Raw genomic sequence first — 12,772 nt, 5'->3', positions numbered from 1 at the left:
CTGAGCCCTAACTAAAGGCTCCTTTCACATGCAGTTACCTGGACAGTGCCTCTGTGGCCCTGTGCTGAAGACAGTATTCTTTGTTTTAATCTAGGACTTTGTGACAGGGCTAGGAGCCCTGCATATGAAAATGAGGCAGGGCAGAAGCCCTTCTGTTAAATGTATTGTTTAGCTTGTAAGGTATTATTTAAAACAAATGTATTTGTTTATTTTTAGAACGGGGTATCCCCTACCCCTGTGCATTTGTATTTTGTATTATGATTTATTTAGATGTATTTATAAATATGACGATGAAACCGTATGTTTTGTTATTGGTTTACAGCATGGATGGGAAGCCCCATCCACATTAAAAACCTAGTAGAAGGTGGCTATCTCCCAAATTAAGTGATTAATTTGTTGCTAATCGGGAGGGTCACCTGTGTAAAAGCCTGCAGCTCTTTACGCTCGGGGTGGGTGCTCAGAGGAGCGAGCGAGAGCGAGAGAGGAGTGCAAGAATAAAAATAAAAATAAGTAGGATCAGTGAAGACTACTGCCCAGCCTGACCATAGTATTTTGTGTTTGTGATTTTGTTTTTGTATACCTGTTGTATTTGGCTCTGTGAGCAGTGTTTTTGTTTGAATATTTTATTTATTTTTGTTATTTAAATAAAAACAGCGCAAACGCCTTTGCATCTGCAGTACTGCCTGTGTGTGTTCTTCCTGCACCTGGCCTGACGTCACCACAAAGCCATCCCTGTCACAGGCTTGTTATTCATTCTTTAATTATTCCCATTTTCAATGTTTATTTTTTTAGAAAATGACCAGCTCCCACAAAAAAAAAGCCTTACACAAAGTGAAATGACAGATTCTTTCTGTTATTGTCCAATAGTAATCTCCTGGAGTTTTGATGCATCTTGAGAACTTCTCAAATGAAATAACAGACACAATCACAGGGTGGGATGACCTCTATAGCAACAGAATACAATAAAATGTACTATAAATGGGGATTAAGGGATTCTGGAATCCTCATTTTCATCAGACATGGATTAGCAGTTAAGATAAGGCAAAAATGTAAGTCATGTACATACAGACAACTGTATGTACTTTGTGAATTCACACTATTGGTGCCAGTATCAAATTCGTTCTTGCTAGAACTGTCATAGAACACGTTATCTGCACAGTACAGCCTCAGCACATACTGTCTACTGAAACCATAAACCCACCATAAAGCTGACAGATGTTTCTGAAGGAACATTTTCATTATTGATTGAATGTTTTGTATTCAGCCAGAATACCTCAAATTCAACAGCATTTGTTAGTTTCCAGCAGATGCTGTTTTTGTAGCACTGCCTATCAAGGGGTGTCAGTTACCAGTCATGTGACTGACAGCCGTGAAGAGAAATTGAAGTGAGCATAGGTGTAATCTCTTACTTTTACTGTTGTTCAATCATGTGTGGTCATAAACAGTATTGTATAACATTGTGTTTGTTCTCTACAGGGGATACATATCCCTGGCAACAGAGATATAGCGGCAGTACAAATACGTCTATACTAAAGCCACACTTACATTTTTACATCTATCTGGACAACAGATGATCTAATCATGATGACATGTTTTACTGACATTCTTTAAGTTTTTGAGAGTCTGGGGATATGCAAGTAGGTGCTAGCCCGTATGTACAGTAGGTCACATTTATAATATACTTTCTCATAATGCCAATAGTTCTGATACTTGTTTATTTTGCAGATTCCTTTGCAAGTGGTTTAGTGCTTCCGTTAAGTCACTTCTCACTTCTGGTTTACTTTACCATGCTGACTTTCAGTAATAGCCATTTAATCTGCCCATTAAATCCCTTTGAAGTTGAGAGATGAAAGAAGCGCATGTAAATGTTCTGCTTGTGATGTGAAAAGGACAGTAACAGCGAGTTAGGTTTCAGCACAGTAACAGTACAGAAAAAGACAAGTATAATGGAGGGCTATTAATGCAGGAGTAGTGGTTTTTCACACAGCACAATTACAGTACCCCGTCCAAGATGTATTTGGTAGGATTGATGAGGCTGCATATGTGAAGCAAGAACAGTCCTATCAGTGAATGGCGAGCATCCAAAAATGACGGCGATACCCCTTCGTAATCTGTGAACAACTAATGGCGATACGTTAATCAGTGTAGCTAGAGGTGAAATGCTGTGGGGGTTCTGTAGAATTATGTTAAGGGCATCAAGGAGCTAAAATAACTCAGCTAATATCATCTCCCTTTACTGTACTGGTCTTGAGAATGTCTTGGTTTATACTGGATTTCCCCATCTATGAGACAGGCCACTACCACACACGCAGAGATGTCTCAATTTTTAAAAAGACCCCCTTCACCAGCACAAAATTGTGCTATCTATGCAAGTATAACACTGCCATAACCCTTTCAACAGCCAAAGGGATCATGAGTGACCAACTTTCCAACCTGTCAGTCAACAGCTCGTTCTCATGGCAACGGAACCACTTAAATTACACCGTCTTTGGTCATAGAAGATTTGACTGTTGTTTTGTTCGATTTTAATTTTCAATTATATTACACAATATAACAACCTGGTAAGGTTGCCGGAGCTGCAGACACACTGTAGGTCTCACATTTTATTGCGAAGAAGGCAATACAGTATTGTTAAAAGAAAGAAATTCTGGCTGTTCAAAAACATTGTGATTATTTACTTCACTTAAAGGATGTCTTGTGAACGCTCGACTTGGGTAAGGGAACGCCAACACAGCGACGTATTGTTATTTATACCACTGATGTGACTACATTTCCATGAGTTTGCATTTTAAAAATTAAAATATTTTGCAGCATGTTGGTCTTATTACAGAGGTAAAACAACAGGCTTTTAAGACACTTACTGTATGGCAAAAGAACATAAGAACATAAGAAAGTTTACAAACGAGAGGAGGCCATTCAGCCCATCTTGCTCGTTTGGTTGTTAGTAGCTTATTGATCCCAGAATCTCATCAAGCAACTTCCTGGAGGATCCCAGGGTGTCAGCTTCAACAACATTACTGGGGAGTTGGTTCCATACCCTCATTCCATACCTTTATTCAACATTTAGATGGTGACCTAAATGTTGAATAAAGGGATGGCTTTCAAATTTGAACTCAGTATGTGCAAATATGGACTGAATTGTGAAGTGGCTTTTTACTGCATTTCAATTTGTGTTTGTAAAGACATATCAAACTCAAGTTTACCATATTGTATTGAAAAACTGATTTTCTTGCAAAAAGAAATCACATTTTACTGATGCTTCAGAGGGGAGTAGATTATGTTTATGATCTACCAAATCAATCTCTCCGGTCTTCAAACTTTGCTATTACTATTAAATATTGGCTACCTATTAGCTGCATACAGGGTGCTTTTAGCTGCTATGCCTCTAAACCCCCCAAACAACATACTGATGTATAACGGAAGTCCCATACCTGTGCAAAACAAAACAGTAAATTAATGAGAAGCAGACCAAGAGGATTGACAAATCTGCTCAGAGTAATATGTGTGTAATATATATATATATATATATATATATATATATATATATATATATATATATATATATATATATATACACACTGATGCACAAAAGAAACGCAGCATTCAGGTCTAACAGATTTAATCAAATATTTTAAAACGTAGATATCAAACAAAATCACAGAAAATGTGAACAAAAATACAGATCAAAGAATCATGATAAGTTTTCTGTGTGAAACGTGACACACCGTCAAAATGAAAACATTAAAAAGTTAGTATCGGGTACGACCTCCCTGAGCATTAACACAATCCTGGTAGCGTTGACGCATAGACCTGATCAGCCTCTGGATAGACTGCTGTGGGATGTTCCGCCACTCTTCCTGTGCAGCTGCAGCCAGCTGGCGAAGACTGGCTGGTCACGGTTGTCTCTTTGTCTCTTTATTATTATTTTATTATTATTATTTATTTCTTAGCAGACGCCCTTATCCAGGGCGACTTACAATCGTAAGCAAATACATTTCAAGTGTTACAATACAAGTAATACAATAAGAGCAAGAATACAATAACTTTTGTTCAAGCAAGGTACAAGTGTGACAAACCACAATTCAATAATACAGCAGATAATAGTGATAGTTACATCAGGATATGATTAAATAGTGATAGTTACATCAGGATGTGATTAAATACAAAGTACTACAGGTTAAACACTTGGCAGATTACAGTATTCTGAAGTACAGGATTAAATGCAGTAAAATAGGGGGCAGATAAGAGCAAAATAAAGCACATTTACATGAAGGGTGATAGTGTCCCAGGATACAAACAGAGGAGTTCTACAGGTGCTCTTTGAAGAGGTGAGTCTTAAGGAGGCACCGGAATGTGGTCAGGGACTCTTGTGGATGGTACTGGCGATTTGGTCCCACAGATATTCTATTGGTCAGGAGAAAAAGCTGGCCACGGCAAGACCTCGACATTGTTTTCTTGAAGTCGTGCAATTGTAATCCTAGCACTGTGTGGTCTTGCATTGTCCTGCTGGAAAAACTGTTGCTTAAAGATTAGATTATATAAATAATAACAATCCTAATTTAACATTTACAGTGGAACATAGCCCATTTGAAATACATTTTTTTAGATTTACTTATATCTATCAACATTAAGGGTACATTCGATATATCAATTTTCCAAAAACTAATCGATAGGAACACGAATTTGCATGCTAGTAACGACATGATCAAAAATAAACCATACAGGCAATTTTTACATTTAAAACGCATATGTAATAAAACATCTGATTATGAAATGAAAGCTCTAGGATATGCAGAATCGTTTTCTTGCAAAAGGCTATAAGAGCACAATTAATACAAACTGCCTACAATAGAGCTAATAAATTACAACGTGAGACCGTGATTGAAACCACTAAGGATAAGCAACCAAGCAAGGACAGAATTACTTTTATTACTGAATTTAACCATACTGCCAATGATCTTAAAACAATTATTTTGAAACATTGGAACATTTTAGAATGCGATCCTCAGCTTGGTACATTTGTCACTACTCCACAGAGATTTTGTTTTAGACGTGGTAAAAATATCGAAGACTCAGTTGTATCCTCAATGTATAAATCACCTTCTATAGAGATTTGATTAACAACACCCATACATGGCAACTATCGTTGTGGTAAATGTATCCATTGCCCTAATACATACAACATGAAATAATTTAATCATCCACATACATGTCAAAAATACACAATCAAGGGGTTTATTAATTGTAATACAACTCACGTCATCTATATGTTGAAATGTCTGTGTGGCTTTGCATACATTGGACAAACCAAACGAAATCTTAAGATTAGAACAGTGGAGCATAAAGCTGCTATCTGTATTAATAATGCAGATTACGCAATAGCTAGACATTATCAGGCAATGAAACATGGTTCAGACTCTTTAAAATGCATAGCACTTGAAAAATGGTACTGCCAGATAGGGGAGGTAATATTGTAAAATAAAATTACTATTAAGAGGAGAAGCTTATTGGATATTCACTCTCAGAACTATGGAACCAGATGGTCTCAATGAATGTTTGGATTTGAGTTCTTATCTTCAATTGACGCAATGTAACTATTAATTATAACAATTGTGATTGTCAATGAATATATTTCGATTGCTTCCACTATTGATTGAATTATTCTGCAAGGTAAATCAAAATGAGAAGCTAATGTGAGAAAATGAAAATGAATTATGATCTGTTTTTATGCTTAGTATTTTTAACAGATACATGTAATTGAGATATTTAATTGATACCATGTAGATTGACTAAGAACTAATCATTAACTAGATCTTAAATATTGGATGTCAATTTCTAACTTAATTGTGATCATTAGAATGTTAACTAATATAGTCTTAATCATTTTGAGACTTCAGTTTTAGGAAAACACCTTTTTTTGTGTTTAAAATACTTTTTTTTTTTACAACTGATTTTGTAACTGTTAACTGCTAGAAACTATTTTTTTTTTCAAAATTTAAAAAGTAATAATTAACAGAGCATAAAATCAAGTTATACATTGCACATCACATCTGTATTAAAACTACTGGTATTTTATTTTAGCTTATCAAGTACTCAAACAAATTCAAGAACATATCTTCTTTGCTTTACTGAACATTTCGAAAACCATACTTAGACAATAGTTCCCGCTGCATTGGCTTTTAAAAATGTGTTGTATTAATTCAAATTTAAAAGAAAAGTATGAAACAGTGCACCATTTAATAACCAGTAAACAAAACATATTAGTGTTGCATACGGTGCAGTACAATTGCATTAAATTTCCAGCTGTACTCCATTCAAAGAAAATGTTTTCTACGTCAGGCCATAAACACTTTCCTCCTCTATCAGCTCGTTTTTCTTTGGCCATTTTAAGTTTGTCTTTGTTTTGTCTCCAGCCACGTACTGTTTTTCAGTATTGCGATTAACACGTATTTCGGCAAATTCAACAACGCGCAATTTCAAACCTGCTGAGTAGCATTTTCTTTTTTTTCTTACTGTCCTACTTTATCCAGTCTCAAAGTCATAGCCTTGCAGTTACAACGAACAATTGCGAGTGTCATAAAGGACTACATGCTTATTAAATCTAACCTCAACTGCAGTGGGTTGCCATCCATGTCCCTAATTAACTTACTGTAGCAAGATTAAATGTGGCAGTGTGAACAGGCTGCCTCGTGTGTTGACGTCAGGCCAGGAAGTAGACAGACACAGACAGCACTAGGGTATGAATGAATGTGCTGGTGCACAGATTTATTGAAAAATAAAAGGTTTAAACAGAAACAAAACACTTTACCAAAACAAAAGGGCACAGTGGCCAAAATAAAGACAGAAACAAAACAGACACGAAACAAAAACAAGTATAAACCAGCACGGGTAGCAATTGCTTTCTAATATTATCGACTCTCTTGTCTCACGTCTCTTGTTCCGCCTCTGAACACAAATACCCTGTTCAGCCAAAGCTGCAGGTTTTTATATTGTGGAAGAGGGATTAACTGGCTATCAATTACCTAGTTTATCTCCCCGACCACATTCGACACGGGGTTTCTCGTACGCATGGTCAACAGCCAGTTTGTCAATAATCACTCACTGTTGACCACGCATTCTCACGATTTTACAATGATAACAACAGAACAGCATGTTTTTAAATAAACACAACACTGTACATTTAAATAATAATAAAACACATACAAATACAAAATAACACAAAACATGAAATACGCGGTTGGCACGTTGGCTAGCACTGCTGCCTCACAGCTCCAGGGTCCTGGTTCGAGTCCGGCCTCAGGGGTCTGTCTGTGTGGTGTTTGCATGTTCTCCCTCTGTTCGCGTGGGTTTCCTCCCACAGTCCTAGGACATGCTGGCTAGGTGGATTGGCCTCTCTAAATTGCCCCCTAGTTGCCCTGCGATGGACTGGCATCCCACCCAGGGTGTAGTCCTGCCTTGTGCCCTGTGTCTGCCAGGTTAGACTCCGGCTCACCGTGACCCTTTATAGGATTAAGCGGTTACAGATAATGGATGGATGAAATACGCACAGGGGCGGGGAGTACCCTGTCACAGGCAGGATTAAATGTTCTTCTGCACCTTATTCTAATTCTCATGGGGCAGGAAGTAGAGATTGGGTTTTTCACCACATCATCATTAGTTTTATTTGTGTCTGAAGGGAAAAAGCATGAGTTACAATTCTAAATTGAATAAGAAGCAACTTAAAGTGTATTGTTTTAATTATTATTATTTATTATTTTTACATTTTGACCACTTTTTAAATTGCATTTCCTGCCTCAAGATTGCATTACATGTACCCGCATGGACCTCTCAGAACTACATTTCCCATCATCCTCCTGCTCACTGGTAAATCCATCTGTTGCATATGCGTAACAAAACCAAACCAAAAAACAATACAATATTGAATTAGCACAAATCACTGTTGAAGTACCAGTACATTCTGGGTTGTGAATTCATACATTTGGAACCAGAACTAAGTCATTTCACATCTAGACCTATATTGGCTTGGCAGTCAGAAAAAAAGTCTTCAAGCTGGGGTGAATGCTTTATTCTGGCAAGGATCCCACTTTCATATCTTCTTAATTGTGTTTGGAGATGTGAAAACCTGTAAGCTGTTCAAAAAAAGGTCTTCACTACAAGCTGTGATGTACGTGACTAATAATGCAATGTGTGGGTGTGACACTTCGTTTCAAAATGATTAATGTACCGACTTTGTATAACAGATTTTGTATAGCTGTGCATTCTGCTTATTGTAATTGCATACCTATCAATTACATACCTGGTTAAATGATAATAAAATAATGATTATAATAATTCACACATTAGTTGATGATACAGATAATTAAAACCTTTGACCTTTTGGTGACACTGAAAAAACTTCAACCTGGAAATGCCCCTGTTGCATTCAAATTTTGCATGCTGTTGTGTATTTTTATTACATATTCAAGAAGGTTTGAAGCCCATGTTGGAAGCATGACTTTTTTTTGTCAAATGCTACCAACAATTTAGCGCCTTACACTCCATATCCAATGTCTACTAAGCCTCTACTGATAAAGACATATGGGTTTGCCAAAATACTTTTAAAATAAGCAAGGTGTGAAAGGGAAATGATATATATTTGCAATACCTTGTATACATAGATGTCTGTATTCATATTGTGTGCCAGCATGTATTAGTGTACAGGTCGGGACATCAAAGACACAGTAATGGGTGGGCCTGGGGGAGCTAATGTTTTCAGCTGTTATGGAGCCAATGAGAAAGAAGTGCCGAAAGAAGACAGAAGGGTGGTAATCAGACACAATAAGACTTTCATTTTTAATAATTCTTTCAGTACTGGAGGACTGCAAGGGTACAGCTGGCGTGGGCAGCAATAGGTAATACAGTTCATAGTTGTGAATAAATTAGAACAGGTCTGATGAGGATTTTACAAGTTTTACAGTGCCAGCTAATTATATGCCACTTCAGAGCAAGATTCAATTTTTTCCAAAAAAAAAAAAAAAATTGGATGTTGAGGTTTAGTCCTTCTATGCAAAGCCTGAAATCCAATAAAAATAAAAAATGTCAATCCATTTTTGTCTTTCATCTTATTGTAGGATTATAATAATTAGAAGTGGTTTTGATCAGCCTTTGCGAGGATTTGTATAGAAGTACAGTTTATCTAGTCCCATGCGTTTCATGTTTGCCAGGATTGACTACGCATGTTGGTACTCGTACTGAAACCCTGAAGATCTCAATTGGCCAGCAAATTATAAAAGACACCTCGAAGCAAGCAGACAGCCTATTTTAAGGTTTAATTTTTCTTTGTTAGCATTGTTTTGTTGTGTAATGGATAATAATCAATCATTTTAAATTGCATGTTCTGCTTCAAATGGTATCTAATTGCTTTACATTACCAAGCATTACCGTACCATTAAAGATCAGGCTGCATTGTCACAAAGAAACTGAGGATCCTTTTCAAAGCACATGGAAAGAAAAAAACAGGACTTGGACAAAAAATAAAGAGAGAATCCCGAGGACACTGGCTTGGGTTACCTGTTTTGCAAGTATTCCTGCAGGGTTGGACAATAATGACATTTCCTATTAGTGATTATTGAGACTTTTTCCCTCGTTAGATCCATACCACCACTCTCCAACAGCATGGGGGGCTGGATTAAAGTTATACTACAATGCGCACTTGCAGTGGCACTCAACACCCCCATAGGTAACAATGGAGCAGTTCCTTTTTAGTTATAGATGATACGATTATCTATTTTTTTCAGTACAATAAATACATATTAAACAAAGTGTTTATACTATTATCATAATCAATTGTTCCAACATTACATCCCTGACATTTTGAAATAAGGTACTCTAATAAAACTCCTTGCTGCAAGTTACAGTCACAATGGGTAAGACAGAAAATATGACACTTTCAAAAAGTATCATGTGGTTGGAGGTTGCAGCCTGGTCTCATCAAAACAGAGCTGGCTGTCAACAGTGGGCAGGCAACCTATTGACAGTGTTATGGCAGGTCCATTTTACATTGTATTTTCTGGTCTCACTTGTGACGATTGCGTGGTCAAATTATTTTACAACACAAAAACGTAAAACTGTCAACTCCAAAATGTTTTTGCATTTCTCTGCTGCTTACATTTAAACCCACAATATATACCGCTATATGCATCCAGATATAACCAAAATGTACTTAAGTAATGATTACACATTTTCTCTACTAATTAAAATGTGCAAAAAAAAAAAACTAAAGTAGTAGTGCAATAGCCATTCGGTGTAACTTCATTCAAATTCCGTACAACCTCTTTTGCATTTACAACAAGCTTCCTAAACAGATCTGTATCAACTTATCATAACTCGAAGACTTCTTTTGACTACTCTCTTCAACAGCAATGCTTGACTACATTCAGAAGTTGAGATGGAGCAAGAACCTTGATGATTCCACCCCAGAGTTACACGACATCAAATTAAAATCATTATTTAAAGAAACTGTCGAAACTTATGGGCAATAATGATTTAACGTCCGTCAAGGTGTGCTGGCTATAAAATCAACTTTAATGCAATGTGCATTGGGTTATATTATAAAAGGCTTTTAAAACACTACTAGATTAGTAAAATGGTATAAGTTTGCATAACACCTTACCTTAAATGAAGTTGCAGGAATTAAAATCAAAGCTTCGCAGCACTGTCAGTCTATGCCCTGGGTCAACACGATCATGATGTTGCAAGAGTATTTATCATCATCCAAAAAATGCACCACTAAAGTCTGGACGAAACAAAATACAGCAGCTAAAGGACCCAGTGGAACGCAGGACGGACCGTCTTTATCCCACTTGATGCTCGAAATAATTTCACATTGTTCTAAACCAGCTTTCAACTCGACGATTAGGTGGCATTTATATTTGCAAATTAACTCCGGTGACTAAATCTCTGTCTGAGCAATACACCAAGGGTGTTACTGTTAAATTACAAAACGCAGCTGTGTATGAATTGGGGTGGTTGTTTATGTTTGTTTGTTTGTTTGTTTTAAAAGAGGTCCAAGTTCTTATCATTGCCAATTTATTTTTGCATTCTTTGATACAATAATATCAAGGTATTGTTTTTCCGTAAATACAATATTATAGAGATTAAGTATGGTTTCTGAATGCATGGAGCAGGGTTTTCAAAAATGCTTTTCTAGTCTCAAAGTTATCTACCTTGTTATCCTATCTTGGATTACACGCTGTACATTCCTTTTGCGGGAAATATATTCAGAGCACCGGCTTGTCAGGTGATGAAAGGGTCTCACTAAGGAGAGACAAACTGGATGGTCCAGATGGCTGTTGCTCTTCTTCCCGTTGTTTCGTTCTCGATTTGCCCAGCTGTAGAGATCTGATGCATCGCTCAGTCAGTACCAGCAGCTCACTTCTTTTTGCCGTTCTTGCAAAGTAAACAGAAAACCAGAATTGTTTGCGTGCTTTCTGCTCTTATTTTTGTATATCATCACTAGGGTGCAGGGTTTGTAGGTTCCGTTTATAATCAGCCTTTTTAAATTTAGACAGGGAAAAAAAACGCTGTTCTTTTGCTGTAGTTGCATCAAAAAAGCGGCCTTGAGGTGCAAAAAAATACAGTTTTTCTAAAAGGGGACACGGCATTTGCACTCATTTTTCGACTTGTTATTGCAGTCCGTTCTTTTTTGGATCTGATCGGCCTTTGCTTTAACGGACGTCGCAAAAAAATGTAACTATAGAACTAAGCAAAGCACCACCACGAAGTTCAGTTTCCACCAGGCCTTCTGATCGGCAGTCGCAAGCCTTTTTCCTCTGTGTTTTTCCCCTTTCCTCCGCTGCGTACCTCCCACAGCCACCGACGCTAGCCGACAAGCCGTTTCCCTAATCTGGGCTGCAGTGATTGTGTGTACTATCAGTGTTTGGGAGTAACTCGTTCTCAGACGTTATCCCTTCTGTGCTACCTCCCCCAGCAAAAAAAGCAGGAATCGTCCAATCGACAGCACAGACAGCTCCATAACAACGGCCGCCGCCCCCGCCCCGTTTTTTTTAATTTTGTATTATTTTTAGCAGGGCATTCCATCTATACATTTAGATGATTAGCGCCCTCTGTCTGTCGTAATTATAGTCTATTTTCTCCACACATCGTTTTAAATTCGTGCTTTTCCCTCTTTCCCTAATATATTCAGTTACTATCTTTTCTCTTTTCGTTACCCTTCCTCTTTCCCTTTTCCCAACAAGTTCTGTATTTGTTCTTCACATTTGTCACGCTTTATTAAGTAATGCTCCACCGTGTCTTGAATTGTACACTTCTCACATAAATCATTGATATGTTTATCACATCTAAATAAACGACCATTCAAGTAGTATGTCCAATACTTAACCTACCCAAAGATCTTTCCTCTTTCCTTCCCAACTCCTTATTTAACCAACTATCATTAACCTCTTTCTGAATATTATAATAAAACCTTCCTTTTACACTTTTAATTCCGCTATTTTAATTATTGCAAATAAAATAGCTACCATTTCTGTTACATAAACTGATAAATGGTCAGACAGCCTAGCTATTTTACAGATATCCAATTCTGGTATACTATACGCCATTGCCACTCTTCCTGTTTTTGGATCCTTGGATCCATCTGTAAATAAACTTATCCTTTACAAAAGCTTGACCAGTTTTTTTTCCTCCTTTTTTCACTTGCTTGCTCAAGTCTATACAGCAAATTGGTTTGTCCACCAACCATTTTGGTACCCCCGTTTTTTTCACATAGCCAAGT

The 12,772-nt window shown here is 37.1% G+C and overlaps 1 protein-coding gene across 3 annotated transcripts in view; it reads right to left on the bottom strand.

Annotated features, from left to right (window-relative positions):
- The window catches only part of LOC117415454 (xylosyl- and glucuronyltransferase LARGE1), an 80,977-nt gene extending 68,997 nt beyond the window's left edge, over positions 1–11,980 (bottom strand). For 2 of the 3 annotated variants that reach the window (XM_059026939.1, XM_034025813.3), the window contains exon 1: positions 10,652–11,980. The gene's annotated coding sequence lies outside the window, so the exon portion shown is untranslated. The remainder of the gene's footprint in view (positions 1–10,651) is intronic. The other variant, XM_059026940.1, reaches the window with a different exon arrangement.
- Positions 11,981–12,772: the final 792 nt, after the last annotated feature.

This window comes from Acipenser ruthenus, chromosome 7 (assembly GCF_902713425.1).
Source record: "Acipenser ruthenus chromosome 7, fAciRut3.2 maternal haplotype, whole genome shotgun sequence".
NCBI lineage: Eukaryota > Metazoa > Chordata > Actinopteri > Acipenseriformes > Acipenseridae > Acipenser > Acipenser ruthenus.
This window is presented reverse-complemented; position numbering and strand designations above follow the sequence as displayed.